The following is a 14,104-nucleotide window of genomic DNA, read 5'->3' as shown; positions in this document are numbered from 1 at the left end:
GGGGGGGTGCTGTTTCTTCTACTGGAGCAAGAAGTCTCTGGGATGGCTCGTGGCCCTCACTGGGCCTAGACCCTTCTGAGGGTCTTATTGGGGAAAGGGCTTCCGGAGGACCATCAGAGGATCCCTCACCGTCTCCCTCCTTGGCCGGTGGCACCGGGCCGTAGAACTTCTTGACATGCGAAATATTCCTGGATACCTCTTCCAAACCTCACCTCACTGTCACTTTGGTACCAGAGAGACGAATGATAGTCCATGGCGTTTTTTTAAAAGGACGTTGGAATTTGCTGCTTGGGTTTCGGCACTTCAACAGCACAGCATCTCCTACTTGGAGTCTCAAAGATTTAGCTTTATGGTGAAAACTGACTCTGCGATTTGACTACTGATGCTGACAGAAAGATCTTCGCAGATCCAGTGGGGTGGGGGTCTAATTGGGGTGATGTGGGATGGAGTCATGTACCACTTGACCCATTAACAGGTGCCCAGGGTACTGACCGGTCGTGGAATGAGGCGTTTGTCTATACTCTCGTAGGAAGGTGTGAATGGCCCACTCATATGGTTGGAGGCTGGCATGAGCAATTCTGATCACCTTATTCAGAGTGCGCATAAACCTCTCGACTTCTCCGTTTGCCTGCGACCAGCGGGGTGTGATGCGGAGGTGGTGGATTTTCCACGACTTCAAATACTCGGCTACCTCGTGGCTTTGGAACGGAGGTCCGTTATCAGTTCTCAATTTTTTGAGCAACCCATGAGTGGCCATTATCTTCTCCAGTTTGGGTAACACCTCCAGAGCTGAAAGTGATGAAAGGATTTCCACTTCGGGATACCAGGAGTAGTCGTCTATGACTACCATGATGTGTCTTTCGTCCAGAAGACTGCCAAAATCAAGGCTGGTGCATACCCAGGGTTGTTGTGGCCCTTCTTCCGTAATCACAGGTTCTGGAGGAGATGGCGGTCCGGTTACCTGGCACCACGGACACGTCCGAACAAGGGTCTCCACTTGCTCGTCCATATAGGTGAACCATTCCTTAGCTCTCAGTCTATTTTTAGTTTTCACCATGCCTTGGTGCCCAGCGTGGGACAGCTGTACCACATGGGAGTGGAGGCTGGCTGGGATTACTAGTCTAGGGCCTCTTAAAAAACATCCTCTGGAATCAGCTACCAGCTCTTGTCGAACATGATAGAGGCTTTCAAATATGCGCCTGGCTCCGGGGTCTTGTGTGCCCAGTTTTCCTTGAACTTATGCCACCTGTTGATCTGGATGGTTTTCAGAACGTGTTGCAGGCACTTGTCTTGAGCTGTGGCCTGTTGTAGGTGATCCAGAGACAATGGAATAGGGCGAGAATGGTCCACGACAAAGCGGACGTACTCCTCAGTCTCTCGGGCTTCGTCTTCCTCTGCTCTAGTGGCTTTTCAGGGATGGCGAGAGAGATAGTCTGCGGGGTTACTTGATCCGGGGCGATATTCAACCTGACAGTCATATTCTTGTAGCTGAAGCAGCCACTTTTTTATCCGCTGGACGGTTTTGCAGTAGTGCCCCGGAACAGGGGTATCAGCGGCTTGTGATCAGTAGTGACGATGAACGGCCGGCCTTGAACGTATAGGTGGAAATGCCAGCATCCCCAATGTATGGCTATGGCTTCTTTCTCGATTTGATGATACCGTTGCTCTGTACTTGTGAGCGATCTGTTCGCAAATGCAACTGGGGCCCACTCTCCGTCAGCTGGTTGTTGCATCAGCTCTGCACCTAAACCTTTAGGTCCTGCATCCACTGCGAGTGTGGTTTCCTTCTGAGGATCGTAGTACAGCAGAGTGGTGTCTGCCGAGAGGGCTGTCTTAGTGTCTTCAAACACTTGCTGTTCTGTGGGACCCCACTGCCATGGAGTAGCTACTCCGGTCAGATCTTGCAGGTATTGCGTTCTGGTCGTCAGGTCGGGGATGAACCGCCTGCAGTAATTTACCATCCCCAGAAAACTGCGAACTTCTGACACAGTGGTAGGAGCAGCAGCTTCTTTGATGGCTCTGACCTTTTCTGGGTCAGGAGCTATTCCAGCGGCTGAAAAGTTGTACCTAGAAGCTGATCTGTTGCGTTAGGAACTAACACTTGTCTCGGTGCAGGGTGAGGCCTGACTCCCGCAGACGTTGGAGCACTCCCCTAAGTCGACTGTTGTTCTCTGGAATAGACTTTGCACCTATCAATATATTGTCACTGACGTTGATGGCTCCTGAAAATCCCCCAAGGATCTCGCGAATGGTGTTCTGTAAAACTTTGACAGCACTGGAGATGCCAAAATTCAGTCTGCGGTATCTTCGGAGTCCTTGGTGCATTGAAAATGTTGTGATCTGATGGTATCCGGAGCGAATGTCTACTTTCGAGAACCAACAAGCACCATTCAGTTCCGATAAGAGGTCATCGATGGTGGGAGTTAGGTGTCGCTCTCGCTTGATGGTCATGTTGGGTAACTTCATATCTACACATATGCGAACCTCGCCGGGCTGCTTCGGTTTCCATGCTACGACGATGGGAGATATCCACGGAGTGGGTCCTTCCACCCTCTCGATGATTCCTTCTTTCTCTAGCTTGGCTAGCTCCTTCTCAACTTGGGGCCTCAGTTTGGAATGCAATTCTTCGGTGCCTCAGGGCCACCAGTCTCACTATCTGGTCAATGTGAAGGGTCACCTCTTTGTCTCTCAGGCATCCGATCCCTTCAAACACACCAGGGAATTTATCCAGAATGTGCGTGACTGTTTCATGGTGCACCCCTAGGATGAAAGTGACAATCTTGATGACTTCTGCCATTTGGCACCCTAATAGCATTCCATGTCCGTCTCCTGTGACGTGGATAGTTGAATCGCATACCTCCGACTAATGCGTGATAGGCGCCCTGAACTTCCCGTGGATGTGTAGAGGTTGGCTCTGTCCATACCCGAAGACTATCACTGCTGTCTTGTGCAGTTGAGGAGTAGGGCGTAAGCTGTCATATATTTCTTTGGACAGCAGGTTAATGGAAGCTCCTATGTCTACGGTCGCCAACACTTCTTGGGTGCTGTTAGAAATGGGATCTTTTGTTGACAGTCAGGTTAACCCCTGTTCAAGCAAGGACCCTCACTCTAGTCAGGGTAAAAGAGAATCACCCTCAGCTAACCCCTGCTTACCCCCTTGGTAGCATGGCAGAGCAGTAGGCTTAACTTCAGAGTGCTAGGTGTAAAGTATTTGTACCAACACACACAGTAACTTAATGAAAACACTACAAAATGACACAACACAGGTTTAGAAAAATGGGAAATATTTATCTAAACAAAACAAGACCAAAACGACAAAAATCCTCAATACACATGTCAAGTTATCAATAAAAATGCAAAAAGAGTATTTAAGTAGTTCTAAACACACACTAACGCTGTCAGCGTGAAAAAGAACCTTGGGCGCATCAAAAATAACCCCACATGTGCGAGTGCGCGTCAAAAAGGGCTTGCGATGCATTGATTCGACTCACGAGCGGGACAGTGCGTCGTTTCTCCTTTCTCTGGGTAAGGGCACGTCATTTCTTCTCTCTGCAGGAGAGGGATGCGTCGATACAGTCAGCACTCTCGGGTCCAGGCAGGCCTTGCGTTGTTTTTCCACGCACATCGGTACTTGAGTCGGAAATCCAGTCGCACGATGATCCGAAAACCCAGCAGCGTAGGTTGTGATCTCCCAGCCTCCATCAGCGATGCTGCATGTCGTTTCTCATGCTCCGTGCATCGATGCTTCGGTCGCGTTCCCTGTGTGCGTCGTTTCTCAGCTGCGGAGCTGGTGGTGCGTCGTTTCTTCAGCCGCAGATCGGAGTCGTGTCAAACTTTTCCCCGCACTGCGCTCTGTGCGTGGATTTCCTTGTCTTTAGGCTGCCAGCTTCTCCTTTCAGGATCCCAGGAACTGGATGGGCACCACAGGGCAGATTAGGAGTCTCTCCAGAGACTCCAGGTGCTGGAAGAGAGATCTCTTTGCTGTCCCTGAGACTTCAAACAACAGGAGGCAAGCTCTAAATCAAGCCCTTGGAAATTTCTTTTCAAGATGGAAGGCACACAAAGTCCAGTCTTTGCCCTCTTACTCTGGCAGAAGCAGCAACTGCAGGGTAGCTCCACAAAGCACAGTCACAGGCAGGGCCGCTCTTCTTCCTAAGCTCTTCAGCGCTTCTTCAGGCAGATGTTCCTCTTGTTTCCAGAAGGGTTTCTAAGGTCTGTGGTTTTGGGTGCCCTTCTTATACCCAATTTCTCCTTTGAAGTAGGCCTACTTCAAAGTAAAGTCTCTTTTGAATGTGAAATCCTGCCTTGCCCAGGCCAGGCCCCAGACATTCACCAGGGGGGTTGGAGACTGCATTGTGTGAGGGCAGGCACAGCCCTTTTAGGTGTGAGTGACCACTCCTCACCTCCCTCCTAGCACTGTAGTGAATCCTAGTTTGTTTTAACGGGTTAACAGGAGTTAGCTTAGCCGTAGGCTTGTAAACTCGTGCCCCCGTCACCCAGTGACTTTTAACCTACTTAGCTTGCTCTGGCTTAGTCCATTTAATTATTTATTTCCTTTAAAATGGCGGCCTTGTTTATAGTTATGCCACTTATTATGGGTTCTATTATCAGTGTCACTGCGCCAAGGCGTCAAGATCAAGCACGAAAGACAAACATATAGTAGGCATTCACACTTAGGGATTTTCCCTCTCTATACTTTCGAGGGATTGTTGATATTAATTGCCGTCCCAAGCATGCCTGTTATCTATTGTTATGAATAACACTTATGTCGGGGGACCTTGTAGATCTGTATAAATACAACACACTTTTAGACAGATAATCAGAGGCATTCCGACCAGAGGGCATCGCCACCATCGCTGATACCGATGCTGCAGTCATCTTGACACTGATCCAGTCTTCGTGTCCCTGCGGAGTCTGAGATAGAGACCTCATTCCAAGGTAACGAGGGTTGGGGGCTCCTCTCATGGACACGGTTTTGGCAGATTAGGTTTAACGAACCCAGCTCTTCCTGTTTAGGTAGGAGGTTAGACCTACTCTCCTTAGGGTATTAGGGCTTATTCCATCTTTTACATATACATATATTTCTTTCATATATTGCATAATGGTGGGGGTCTTTATAACAATGACTCTCCTCTTTACAATACTGTTGCTTGGTATATTCATTATCCTAATCTTTGCAGTTCATGCAACTTATCACAAATTGCAGTTATGTTGAATAAAAACTATTATAACTTTACTGCATCTGTGTTATTGCCTTTGTTTGTATGAGACATAATAAATCTGTGAGAAAAGGGTAATTTCCGTTTAACCACGACAACCCTGAGATATTTTATTTTGAGTCCATGCGTAAGCGACTGCTACAAATCACCTTTTACTATTGTGTTTTTGGTGAGGTACTGCTAGTAAGCCGGTAAGGTTTGGACAACAGTTACAAATAGTTGTAGGAAGAGACTTAGGGGGTCAAAAGGCCGCCCGCCCGCCCAGCGGAAAAGCCCCAGCAACGATGAAGCCGGCTCCGAATGGAGCCGGCGGAGTTGCTGGTGTGCGACGGGTGCAGTGGCACCCGTCGCGATTTTCAGTGTCTGCTTTGCAGACACTGAATATCTGAATGGGGCCCTGTTAGGGGGCCCCTGCAGTGCCCATGCCAGTGGCATGGGCACTGCAGGGGCCCCCAGGGGCCCCACGACACCCGTTCCCGCCAGCCTCTTCCTGGCGGTGTAAACCGCCAGGAACAGGCTGGCGGGAAGGGGGTCGGAATCCCCATGGCGGCGCTGCTTGCAGCGCCGCCGTGGAGGATTCCCTGGGGCAGGGGAAATCCGGCGGGAAACCGCCGGTTCCCCTTTTCTGACCGCGGCTTTACCGCTGCGGTCAGAATTGCCCCAGAAGCACCGCCAGCCTGTTGGCGGTGCTTCCTCCGTCCCCGGCCCTGTCGGTCCATGACCGCCAGGGTCGGAATGAGGCCCTTAGTCTCCTACAAACGAAAGTACTGTCATCCTGAGACCAGCAGTCTTGCCCAGAGCAAGAGTCCAAACTACGACATGGCGCCACCAACGATGGTGTTTAGGCACTAATTTACAGATACCCTGACTATCACAGTCTCACAGACAACAGGTACCCTCAGTACCATTATACGGAGACGTCCGTGGTCTTTGGGAGAATCCTCCTCAGCCAAACAGGTAACACCTGCTTAGGCTGTAGGTTGTTCGAGCTCGAACTCACAAAAGGAAAAACTTCCCCTATTTTGGTGTTCCGTTTCTCTAAAACAAATATGGCCGATACCATAGACATTCCTGCAAATGCTAGAAATGCACTTACACAACATTTAATAGCACATGGCCTTACGGCAGAGGGCAGGGATGTTACTCTGATTGTAGAAGCGAGTGAAGCATACCAAACAGAAACATTTTACTGTTGGGTTGCTTTTCCTGAGGCTGACCAACGGACGCACACATTTCACACATATGACATTGCGGACGTGCCCATAAGATACGAAGCATACCAGTATCATGAAATATCGCTCACATATCAAGAACACCAGAACTGGTTTGAAGGCGCCCTACCACATGTACTAAGACGGGTGAGGCTAGGTCCTTTAGGTAATGAGGGACCTACATGGCCTATGTTTGCCACATATACACCTCACCCAGGCATCCAGAATATGCCGATCGCAGATTTGCGAATATTATATAATGAATTAGTGGCATTTTATAGAAGATTGGTTCAGTTCGTGATGCGAACATTGAATACTACCCCAGCGCGTCCAGCACCGCCAGTAGCTGGTGGATATCAATTGGCTACCGGGATTAATCCACAAACAGTACATACCATTATGGGTAAAGTGCCCACGGAACGGGAAAAAATACCGTTCTGGATTGCCCAGAAAACAAATCAGCTGGAAGCTGTGTTCCCCCATACGGGGCCGCAGGACAAACATAGATTGCTCACTATGTGCTTGCCGTTTGGGATGGTTCCCTCGGTGGATGAATGTGCCACATGGGGTACAGTCTTCGCTGCCGTTTATACCACCACACATGGTACCCCTACACTTGCCAATTTACCGGAAGTGTTAAAACAAATACAAAATGAACATGGGGCCGCGCCGGCCCTGGATCTGGGGATGAAATTGATGCGTAACTTTGAGGCCGTCTCTTCGATAATACTAAGTAATATTAAAGGGAAAGCGGTGGCACTGGCAATACGCCAGCGTCTCCGGGAAACTCCAGATATGGAACAAGAGAGACAGCTGCCAAGAATAATATCCGATACCTATACTAGTATAGGACGGGATGGTTTGGGAGCCAAACCTAAAAAATTGGAATTACTAAATAACACCCATAAGGAAGGTACGAAGCTGGCACAAGAGGGCTCTAAGAAGCGCTGGGAAAAACAAAAAGATTTCAAGGATAGGAGAAACAAAAGAGCTGATTCTCCTCATCCGGAGTACTCCGAAAGGAGGTATAATCTCAGAAATAGGGATAACATTAGAACTCCAGATAGATATACTGATTCACGTCCTTCTCGTTCCTTTCAGGACGGACCGGATAGATGTAGCGAGAGAGGGGGCCGTCAAGATCGACGTCCTGAATACGTGAAAGAAAAGAAAGACTCGCCACAGTCTACTGTTAAAAAAGAAGAAAAGACTCCTCAACAAAAGCCACAATTTAAAAAGAAGAAAGTGGCTGCACTGACCATTAAAAATGCCGGTAGTATTGAGAACACTGTTGAGGAACAAGAGGTGGGCAGTGACTCTGTTGGACAGCGTGGCAGAGGTCACGATATGTCGCCAGAGTCTGAAAGATCATCTGGATGCGACAGCAACTAGCGATTACATCGCAGTTGAAACGGCGGATGGCTGCGTACTCCCACCCGATCGGGTTTTTGACTTAACAATTCAGATAGAGGGAGACGTGGAACGCATTATTAGTGTAATATTTTGGGATGAACTTACTAGTGATATCCTGTTGGCCGAGAGAGATTGGCCACCTGAAGATGTCCGCATGCTCCCACATGGGGAAGATGTCATTTTGCCTTCTTTCTCCGATCTTGTTCCGGAGACAGACAAACAAGCCTATGCTGCTGAATGGGCTTTAGCACAGGCACCTGCATTATACCGTAATCATGTAGGATGGGACAAGGACTCTCCTTGTCATATTATTCCCGTTCGGTCTACACCACAACCGCAGCCACAATACCCTGTTAAACATGAAGCAAAAGCTCCAGTGACGGAGATACTGTCACAACTTGAATACCAGGGAGTAATTGAGCCCTGTACATCAGCAATGAATAATCCGCTATTTCCAGTTGCGAAACCTGATCATTCATATAGAATAGTGGTTGATTAGAGGCACTTGAATAGTCATGCACGCACTTATGCTATACAAAATTCACACAGCACAGCGCTAATCAATAATATAGTGCGTAAAAAATACAAAACTACATTGGATATATCTAATGTTTTTTTCTGCCAGAATTTAGCACATGAAAGTAGAGACCTAAGTGCATTTTCCTATGGTTCTCAGAAACGCTTTTGTCATTTACCACAAGGCTATAAAAACAGCCCAGGACTGTTTTCGGCCCGTGTCACATCAATCTTACAGGAGCTTGATTCCGAGGCATTATCATATGTGGATGATATCTATCTCACTGATGACACCCTTGACATTCATCTTGCCAGGGTCGATTGGATAATTTTGGGATTTGCCGCCTTCGGATATAAATTTAATTTTAAGAAAAGCAAGATAGCCTTTCTTAGTGTATTGTTCCTAGGATATGACCTATCGAACGAGGGGAAGAGCCTGGCCCCGCACTTCCTAGAGAAGTGTGCTCAGCTACAGCCTCCGAACACGCTTAAGAAATTGCAGTCATTACTGGGTTTCTTTAATTTTGGCAGAACATATATTCCAGATTATGCTGAACGCGTAAAGCCACTATGGGCCTCATTACGACCCTGGCGGGTGGCGGAGGCCGCCCGCCAGGATGCCGCCCTCCAAAATACCGCGCCGCGGTCAAAAGACCGCGGCGGGTATTACAAGTTTTCCCCTGGGCTGGCGGGCGGTTGCTGAAAAACCGCCCGCCAGCCCAGGGGAAAACGACCTTCCCACGAGGATGCCGGCTCGTAATCGAGCCGGCGGAGTGGGAAGGTGCGACGGGTGCAGTGGCACCCGTCGCGTATTTCAGTGTCTGCAAGGCAGTCGGTGGCCCACTTAATTCAGCCCAATTATTCTAGCAGGCGATGGACAATTGAACACACACACATCCTAAGGGACATACAACGAGACATGCTAGAAGCTAGACACTTGTACACACGGGACAATAAAACGAATTTGGTCATCAGAATAATAGCTGGTGCCCTAGGATTTACCTATGTCACTTTTAATGAGGGTGACACGGTGCCAATAGCATACAAATCACATTTATACTCCAATGCAGAGAAACGTTTTGCTCCTACTGAAAAAATTCTGACGGCAGTTCAGATTGCCGTCATAAAGGAGAGACCGCTTGCCCAGGGGAAACGCATTGTTGTTGTCTCCCCGGTTCCGGCCTTAGAGGCTGTCACTAAAGCGAGCGTTTCTAACGCTAAGGCATTGCATCCACGCTGGATTCAATGGGCAACATCTCTGACCGCAACTGATGTTGATTATGTGTTTGACCCAAGACTTCAGACACAAGAATTTCTCCAGTATGAACAGGAGTACCCCGCTCCCTTACACATATTGCCAATAGACAGTTATGATACCATCATTTACACTGACGGATCGGCACAACCGGCTGTGGGTACTAAACATCAATACTCTGCAGCTTGCGCAGCCGTGTGCGGGGTAATGGAAGACGGTGTTTTTCATCCTCATAATACGTACACTCAGACCTTAGGGGACTGCACAGCCCAGTTGGCCGAGCTTAAGGCTCTTATTCTAGCGCTCGAACATTCAGAGCCAGGAACACAGACTTTGATCGTCTGTGATTCGTATTACTGCGTCCAGTCATACAATGAATATCTTAATCATTCGATACTGAACGGGTTTAGAGATTCTAAAGGGAACACCATTAAACACAAAATATTGTGGGGAAGGGTGGCTGATCTTAAGGATAAGCTGCCATGTGTCCATGTAGTTCATTCATTGGGGCACCAACGTGTAGGAATACATGTTGCCGGTAATACATTGGCTGACGAAGCAGCCAAAGCTTCAGTAGCTACGGCTTCTGTGGCTGCAGTGACTCGTTCTCGGACGAGGTTGGATAATGAAATACTAATTGCCGTTAAAGCCTCGGCTGCAGGCAAGCCCCTTCCGAAAGGATACCCTACGAACTATACATATCATATCAGTGCACAGAATGTTGGTTTTGCAACAATTCCTGATGTTGGTGATCGAGTGATCCCAAATGAAGATCAAAGATTGGAACTGATTACAGCTGCACATGAGGGTGTCGCTTCTGCACATGCTGGTGTACAGGCCACTATCACCATTCTACAACAACGGTACTGGTGGCCTGGTCTATGCAGATGGACTAAGCAGTATGTCCTTTGCTGTGACATTTGTCAGCAGATTAAGGGCTCGAATATCAGACGCCCTCCGCAGACATCTCTCTTAGTGTCAGACAAACCACTCCATTGTGTGTACCTGGACCATTGTGGTCCTTTGCAACCTGATGGTGCACACAAGTACATTTTAGTGGCTGTAGATTCCTGTTCTAGATTCCTGTGGGTATGGCCACAGCGGTCGGCTGACGCCCGGACTGTTATAAAAGATTTGCTGATCTTTATCGGTACATATGCGGTTGCAGCATTCCATTCGGACCAGGGCCCTGCATTTGCCTCTAAGGCTTTCAGGGACACCATGAGGACGATGGGTGTTGAACTCCATTACTCCTCACCATACCATCCCGAGGGAAATTCGGTCGTGGAGAGGCGGAATCGTGATCTAAAGCAGTCCTTAACAGCTCGAGTATTAGGTTCAGGCCGCAGTTGGTTACATCACCTATATGGGGTCCAGAGAGCACTGAATAATCTGCCAAGACGGTCCTTGAGGGGAAAGTCTCCATATGAGGTTCTCTTTGGGACAACTATGTATGTTCCCGATCTTGATGCCCCTGGTATGGTGGCAGCAGAAACACCATTTGACATAAAAGAACGTCTCGCTGTTTTACAGGAGCTTCAACAATTCTGTGATGATAAATCATCTGCGAGCGCTGCCACCTTGGGAATAAGGGATTTGGCGAAAACTTCGACTGGCTGGATTCCTAACGTTGGGGATCTGGTTTGTGAGAAGATCGCTGTGAAAAAAGAGTTTGGTCCAGCGTACAGAGCACCTGTACCGGTCTTGGGGATAAAAGGCACCAGGACTGTCATCCTTCCACCATTGTCTGGTTCCAAATCGAACAGATTCATCTCCATTGATGACATCAAATTACACCATGTGGCCGATTCTTCACAGTAGACCAGGAGGTCCCTTGGGTGGTTCCCGATCCCCTCTCACTACCCAATAGGACATCCCTCTACATAGTAGGATGACCATCGCTACTACTGACTATGCAACTATGTCAGCTGCCGTTCCAGACACTTCCTCGACCATGGGGAGGGCGGAAAAAGAACTTTTGTTGGTTCCTGTAACAACTTCGGAGAACACACCGCTACAGGATTTGGCTGTATTTTACACGAACACTTCCACGACTGGTAATGTCATCTATCATGAACCTCCACGAACAGTGGATGGGAATTCGATGAGTCCTGTGTTTGCGGAGACTTCCTCTGGCTATTTTGTGGACATTGATGATTTTTCTTCAGATTCATCCTCAACTGAGGCTGACAAACTTTCCAGAGGTAGCAAGTTCTATCAATGGCTTAAAAATAACTATTTGATATATCCATGGAACTATCTCTGGTTCTGTTTGACATTTATTGCATTGTTTTTATGGATTGGTTTTGTGACTGTTTTCTTTTTACTAATTAATGGTCACTATATTGCTGATCGCTCCTCAGTGGAGCCTGTTGATGTAATTTTAACACCGCATCATTCATCACATAAGGTCCGACGTGATTTGTCCCCTGTCAATATTACAGCTATTCCAATTTCTGATGGGATTGTTTGGGACAAAGTTCCGTTCGATATATACGGGCCTACAGAGATAATTCAAAATTTCTATGTCTGATGTTATTACACCTAATGTTGTCTCTGATGATTGGGATGTCCAAACAGTGGATTCCATGCTAACTGAAATGAAGGACTACTCCGCTTTTGGAAGTGATGATGTATATGATTTTACAATGAATTATGGTGAAATGTTCTGCTATGATAATTGGGGACATCACTACCTGCACCGTGCAACTAGATATAGGCCTCTTTTTAACTACACACAATGGGAACATTGTTCAACACCACGGGTGGGGAGTTCAAAGTATTACAGTGACAAATTCACATACTTTTCTGGGCATGATACAAGGAAAGCTGAATCTTATTATTTTAAATTACGTAAGGCACACATTAGAAAACTGTTGCTAACAGATACAAAACTGTTTATTCAGATCCCTTTGTTTCCCGACTTTCGATTGAGGGTTATGAATATTGGAAGAACACTATCGATTTGAAGAGTGTATGGGGGACGCAAGATTGGCAGATACAGGGTAGGGAGGCTTTGTTTCGAGCTTGCTTAATTCCTGTGCAAATGATTTTTTTAAATGACACTGTCGAGCAGACATCATGTCTGGGATTAGCTAAAATAAAGGATCTAAACACACCCAGTATCCCTACACCGATAAAGTTTAAAGATTGGCAACACTTTCTAAATGTTTCTGAGGAAAGGCTGGATGCATTGGTTAAGGCTGGTGACTATAATTCTTCACTTTCCAGTCCCGGGGGATGGTTGGTATGGCCCACCGATACTGATGAGTGTCAAAGGCGTTTTATGAACTCTTCAGGGGGTTTTCCCATTCATAGACCAGACCCTCGCTTTTTGTCAGGTCAGCATGCTGGTATAATTACAACTTACAGTGTGGGCAAGCTGTGTCAACAATGGGTACAAACGAACACCTTAACAGCGGTGAAACAACACCTGAATACTCTTTCTGACAGTATAGACCTACAAGATTTCCTATTAGGTCCTAGAAAGCAACGCTCGAAACGGTTTTTATATGCCATGTATAATGAAATTTGGAAACTTTCTCAAATTGAGGCTGCTGCACGTTTACGGCAACTTGATAAAGAAAATTTGGAAAAAACATTGGCTGTTGTCGACAATGGTATGAACACGCTATCCAACAGGATTTATTCCCTGTCAAATATAGTGTCATCTGCTATTGATATCACTCAGACTGATTTGTCTCAGTTATATCATGGGCAAACACAGCTGCGTTCCATCATGCAGCTGAGTTGGGCATTACAGACGCTGAAAAGTGGCCACATTCCATGGAAATACCTTAATGGGAGTGAACTATTCACTGCTTTTAATTTTTCCAGGGAACAAGTGACAATGGCTAAAAGAGAGGCTCGTTTCACCTTGCTTCAAGTAGAAAAATTAGATAAGTTGCCCTTCACGGTAGCAGAGAGTCCTTCAACTATCTGGCTCTTACACGGCATTATTAATTTACTGTTTTCAACGTTTCGTTTCTCAAGCTGCCTGAAACATCTTGCAGTGGGACGATATGAACGGCTAGGAGATAGCTTTATTAAGGAAGAGTGGGAGTTGCCCTTTGAGTATCGATGTCTGAACGGCGAACAAGAGGTCTTTCTTAGCGGAAGTGAATGTGAGACTACTGTTCGTCATTCCATGATATGCAAACAGGTGTCTCTTCACGGTCTTTGCAATGCGGGGGTCGCGAATTTGGCCTGTTTTCTGAAGGGTACTCCCGTCCCCTTGATTTGTTCAGTGTTTCATGTTCTTTCTAATGGGAGTTATGTTCTTCTGAGCGATGACAGCTGTTGCGGCTTGCGACCTGGAATTGCCTACGCAATCTCAGTCACGAAGGTCGTTACGTGTTGTGGCCATGTTTTGTTTCCCCCCACACGAGAGATACAAGTATCTGAAATGTGGCCCCACATTGATACTATTAATGTGAACTATGACAAGTTGAGTAGACTGAAGGCGCTATTGTTTCAAAAACAGGTCGCCT

This window comes from Pleurodeles waltl, chromosome 5 (genome assembly GCF_031143425.1).
Source record: "Pleurodeles waltl isolate 20211129_DDA chromosome 5, aPleWal1.hap1.20221129, whole genome shotgun sequence".
Classification (NCBI taxonomy): Eukaryota; Metazoa; Chordata; class Amphibia; order Caudata; family Salamandridae; genus Pleurodeles; species Pleurodeles waltl.
This window is presented reverse-complemented; position numbering follows the sequence as displayed.